General features: G+C 41.0%; 1 pseudogene; it reads right to left on the reverse strand.

Moving 5' to 3' along the window:
- Positions 1-4644: 4644 nt before the first annotated feature.
- Positions 4645-5741, reverse strand: LOC119234667 (TIMELESS-interacting protein-like; annotated as a pseudogene).
- Between the last annotated feature and the right edge of the window lie 266 nt (positions 5742-6007).

Consider the following 6007-nt stretch of genomic DNA (forward strand, 5'->3'; position numbering starts at 1 on the left):
CAGGCCAGTTACTGGTTAAGCCCCAGAAAAGTTCACCTCTGAAAAACTGAGAATTCACAGACTGTCTCCTTTGTCTTCGAATATAGCCACTTACATGGCACTTTGTTCAGTTCACCTTGTGGAATTATCACCAGCTCATTTTGAACAACACAGCATAGGTAGTCTAGCCTGTGATAAAGTACAATACTCTGAGCACTGTAACCTGAAAAGTCTAGTGGTTCAGCATTTGGGAAAAGTAATCTAGTACTAGTACTGGCAAATCAGAGAACCCTAGTGGCTCCTGTACTGGTTTCACAAGCAATTTTGTGATGGTTCAGGGGACAGATTCATGCATTTATCAGAGCATCTCAGCATTGATTGACACAGCCACAGTTTTTAATGTTGCAAAAGTATAATTGGAGAGAGGACGGATATGCAAAGTGAATAGCTCTGACAAAAAACATGGAAGTTGGAGAAGCAAGCTGAAAAGAGGTCTTCCAGAGGAGTTCCGTGTAGGATGAACTATAGCAAAAGAAACATTAAGAGGGGAAGGCAATGATTATTGGCTCATAGAACATTTCTCATTGGACAGATTGCTCAAGTAATGAAAGGAGAGGCAGAAGAAAATTCAACGTATCCCATTAACCTGGCATCAAGTAGGAATTTTCTGACAAACTCTTATAATCATGAAACTGCCTTGATGTAATGGACCATGTGTTATTCCTATAAAGTATTGCTAAGGAGTAAGCACTTTTGGGTCAGTCAGGTAAGGCATGTCAGATAAGACATCAAAGACTGTGCCCCCCCCGCCCCCAGCAGCCCCTGTGTCTCCTGTACCCGAGTTCCTCTGACACATTAAATGAAGTATGTTGGTGCTCCCACAAACAATGTTGCTGCAGTGTAGGGGATCCAGGACTGGGGGCCATTTCAAATGAAACTTAAGCTGTGAAAGGAGTTAGTTTTAGATTTGACCAGTTTGTTTCTGGCAAGAAAAGAAATTTGTACATTTAGTTACCTATAAAGTGGGTTTCGTTGAAGTTGTTCAAAATGGGATTCTTTCAAGTAAAAGAGGTGATGCCCATTAATGCCCTCAATGATTGTTTTCCCGCCTCCCTACTGGTGACCTTGATTTAAAGGCATTGATTTACTGATTTATTAATGAACCTACTGAATTATTCATATGAGTGAGAACAGTGGTTTTCAACATCACCTAGAGAACTACTAGAGAAGCAGATTGCAGATTCCATGATAATTAGCTGATCTTGAGTGGGACCCAGAAATGTGCGTTTTAAACAAGCATCTTGTTGCCCAGCCAGGTGAGTCAGACTCAGTGGATCTGAAGGTGCAATTTGACCCTGCACTAGTTACAACTTGACTAGGTCCTGAAAAGTGAATGGGGGGGGGGGGTCTCATTTATGGGTTTTGCTTCTAATTAATGTTCAGAAAATTCGGAAATTTCATAAAACAGTAAGAAACCTAAAATGCATAGCTTTAGAAAATTTTATATTCTTTGTTTTAGGGGAAAAATAATAAGCAAAGTTTATTATGAAAAATAGTAATCTACCTGCCCTTATCTTTAAGCCCCATTTTCCCTGCCTCAAGCATTCTTTTTCAACTGTTGCCTGATATGTTTTTTATTTACCTCCATCTCTCAATTTTAGCACAGCTGCTAAAATTATGCACGGCTGCTGCATGATGTTTTGTTTTAGGCATAATCTCTCCCTTTGCCCACCATGCCTGTATTCCCATCGCTCATCCCCCGAGGTTACAATTCTAGTTAGACCATATGCAGTATCTATCTTACAGTGTCTGGGTATTTAAATCACAATTGAGCCTTGTGGACTAGATTACAGTCCTGCGGAACTTTTTTTTCCCTAAAGTTAATCTTGCGTTTGTATTTGCTAGTTTTCTGTCTGCGCTTTACTCATTCAACCCCAGACTTTTCTAAAGACATGTATCAATTTTTTTCTCAACCCACCCCAATCTGGGCTGGCTTTCCCCTTTTGCTTAATATATTGCTGTCCAGTGGACTATCCCCACACCTCTCAGTTTAATCTCCTGTTTTCCTGTGTAACATTTTCTTCTGTCAGTTTATTGAATACCTGCAGTAAAATGGGAAGTAATTTTTTGAGAGAATTGCATGTCTGAAAGTATCTTGTTCTCTCATATTCCATTGAGCATGAAATTGTAGGTTTGAATTTGTTTTCACTGAGAGTTTTGAAAGTAGTATTACTTGCTCACCTAGATCTAATACTGCTGTGGAGGAATCTAAAGCCATGATGAGTCCTGACTCCTTTTCCTTCCTTTGCCAGTGTTCTGGAATTTCACAATGCTGTCCCTTGGTGAAGGTCTGTTTTCATGCATTGTGCCAAGCCCTCGATGAACTCTCATTTCTGGAAAACTTTCTTGAATTATTTGTTAATGATTTCCTTCCTTTGGTTTTCTGTTTTTTCTTTGTGTATTTGCTGATATCCTGATGACATCTGAATCCCCTAGATTTCTGAGTAGTAGGTTTTTTTTTTAATCTTTTCTCTCCTAGCTCCCTTCCTGCCCCCAATTTTCATGTCTTTTGATCTCTTTTGTGGAAGATTCCCCCACACTGATTCTCTGAATTTTAATTTTTTTTATTTTAATTTTCTAAATTTGACCTTGCCCTGTGGTTGTAATATCTTATCTCTTAAGGACTTCATTATGCTTTGTTGAAACTTTGATTTCCCTGCATGCTGTTTTTCCCCCTTTTTTTCTTGTAATCATTTGTGACTTTCCTGAACCACCTGGCATATTCCACAGATAATAAAAAGAAACAGGGATATTACGAACAACTTCATGGCAACAAATTCAACAACTTAGATGAAATGGACAAATTCCTTAAAAGGCCCAAATTACCAATGCTAACTCTAGATGAAATAGGTAACCTGTACAGCCCTGTATACAAGAAATTGGAATTGTAGTTGAAAACCTTTCCACAAAGAAAACTTCAAATCCATGTGCCTTCCCTGAGAAGTTCTGTCAAATAAGGAAGAAATAATAACAATTCTACACACACACACTCCCCCCCAAAATTGGGGGATACTTCTCATTTTATGGGACCAGCATTACCTTTACACCAAAACCAGGTAAAGATTACAAGAAAGGAGGGCCTCCCCTTGTGACCCAGTGGTTGAGCACTTGGCTGCGAAGCTGCCCGCAGCCTCTGCAGCACCAGTTTGATCCCTGGCCACTGGCGAGGGTCCCACATGGCGCAACAGACCTCTCCTGTCTTGCCCACTGCTCTCCTTAGCAGTGTGTTTTGTCAGTCTGCCTGTTCTGTTCCCCGCTCTGGCTCTGGTGAATCCTCTCACCCTCCTGTGCTTCTAACTATAGACAGTGCTTGTATAAATAAATAAATCTTAAAAGAAAAAAAAAAGATTACAAGAAAGGAAAACCATACTGAGATACCACTACCTAAAAGAAAAGGAAACATTCATGAAAAACTTGAACAATATTCATAGCAACCCTTTATAACACCTAAAAACTGAAAAAAACCTAAATGTCCAACAGGTGATGAATTGTGCTTCCTTCCAGTAGAATACTACTTAATAATAAAAATGAACTATTGATAGGACAAGGTTTATGTCTCAGCACAATGAAGCTATCCTCACGAGTTTGATCTGCCAGCAAGCTACCCATGTGGCGCAGCAGACCTCTCCTGTCTCGCCTACTACTCAGCAGTATATTTCAGTAGATCTGCCTGTTCTGCTCCCCACTGTCTCTGGTGAATACTCTCACCCCCCAGCATCTCTGGCCTACACCCCAGCTCTTGTATGCATAAATCTTTTTTTTAAAAAAATGAACTCTTCATACATAAAACAACCTGGTTGAGTCTCAAAGTAATTTATGCTGAGTGAAAGATGTCAAAAAGCATACACACTGATCCCATGCATCCAATACTGGAAGGTGCCAAACTATAGGGCTAGAAAACTAGTTAGTGGTTTCTTGGAGGTGGGAATAAACAAGTTGGGAGGAGAGGCATTAGCAAGGGAAGCTTTTGTGTGTGACAAATGTATGTGCTGTCTTTATTACGGTAGTGATTTTATGGATATGTGAACACTTGGTGTGTCCACTTTATTTCAGTAGACAGTAGGGTTTGGCTGTCTTCTGCATGCTTCCTTTCCATGTTCTCAACCTGGCAAGGTAGGTTAGCTTGAGGCTGAGCACCCAGAAGTAAAGACTGTGCTTTGTCCTGGTCAGAAGTAAGTGTGGGTAAGCATCCCCTTGTATGGGGGGCTTCACCTGATTCCCGCGGACCAGCACAGCAGTGAACGATGAGGCCGCCTCAGGGTTGAGAGAAGCGTGCAGGGTGGTCAGGGCGTCGGCGAAAGAAATGACAGACACACTTCAAGAGATGTCTCCAGGGGGTTTTGCTGTTCTCCCCCTGCTTCAGGGAGTTTTGCTGTTCTCCCCCTGCACGCTGGTTCCTTGCCCAGCCGGACCTAGGGACCGTGGCGAAAGCCATTAGCCCTAAAGGTCACTGCAGGGGGAGGTGCGGCACCTGATAGATACTTCCAAACCCACTCTTCAATCTTTTTTTTTTAAGCCTACAAAAGTTTTACCACATAAGGATTTTTCACTCAAATAGACAAATACACAATAATCACAAACTTGAAAGAATAGCAAATTAATGTTCTCTTAGTTAAGGCCTATCAACCTCAGTAACATTTCTCAGTAACATAAACAATATTGTACATTTTAAAAGACCTGGTCCTGTTGCATTTTTGCTTTAATTCCTTTTCACTTATTGACAGGCAGTATTGTGTGGATTGTCTAGCATGTCTTACATCCATTTGACTCCTTTTGATTCTCAACTGTGCCCTGGGTGTGTTCACTAACAAATCATTTCCTAGGGACTATTACTAAGTAACTTGACCTGCCTTTTTCCAAGACCAGTTGTTTACTCCTATCCATTCTTTGTTGCTCTTCTGTTGGGTTTCTGCTTGACCCAGAAGCAAACTTCTTTCAGATGAGTTTGTCAAAAATCTAATTTGACAGCAGTTACACTGCAGTGTTATTTTCTCCTTTTTTATTCATTATTGCTAATCATGTGAAATAGGGAGATTAAGTTGAATTCATGTTAAACATGTCTAAACTTCCATTTTACTTTGCAGGTATTTAATAAAATCCTCAAATTGCAGTTGAGGGAATAGCCTGTTGCCCAATGCTCCATGTGTCTGGTTAGTGTCTTCAAGGCTTCAGCCTCATGATGTTGACCTGGAGTTTTGCCTTCTCAAACACATTGTAATACTGGAGGCCCTCTCTCTGAGGTTAACCTCTGAGCATCCTGCTTGGGTATATTTATTTGTTCTTTTTGGAGATACAAGAACAGGCACCCCTCTCCCTGACTCTTCATCAGATTCAGCTCCATCATCATCTCTCTGAAGAGGCCGGAGGTGGGAAAGATGGAAAAGTTTCATCTACATGCTCATCTTGTGGGTCAACCAAGCATTCTGCAGTTCCAGTGTCTTCCTCTCAACAGACTGTGGTGGTGCTATGGCAACAGGCTCATTAGTCTTTTTCAGTCCTGGGAGAGTACAGAACCTGGATCCTCACTGCATCCCTCCCTCTCCATTGTACACATGAAGGGGTTTATAACAGGTCTCCCCAAGAAGTGCCACTTTGGTAGCTGGAGTATTTTGAGCTGAAGGCAATCAAGGCCCCATAGGTTCAAGAGAAACTTGCCTCTCCCTTAACTACCTGGAAGAACTTAAATTAGAGAACTTGCCCATAATGAGTGTTATCAGAAATGACTTTTTAAAACCTATCTGTATGGCAGGGCAAACAGCTAATTACTGGGCATCTGTTCTTAATGTCAGGTGAACTACCTTCCTCCTTTTGAAGTCCCAGATCCCCTATCGTATTCCCTAGCTCAAGATGGCATATGTACCTCACATGGGCTCCTTACACATACATAATTTTTTTCTTTTGTTAATTTGATTATTCAACTAGAAGAACCAAGAAGGGTAGGTGATATTACACACATACAAACACACAC

Source organism: Talpa occidentalis, unplaced genomic scaffold (genome assembly GCF_014898055.3).
Source record: "Talpa occidentalis isolate TD23 unplaced genomic scaffold, MPIMG_talOcc4v2.1 talOcc4.8, whole genome shotgun sequence".
Lineage (NCBI taxonomy): Eukaryota > Metazoa > Chordata > Mammalia > Eulipotyphla > Talpidae > Talpa > Talpa occidentalis.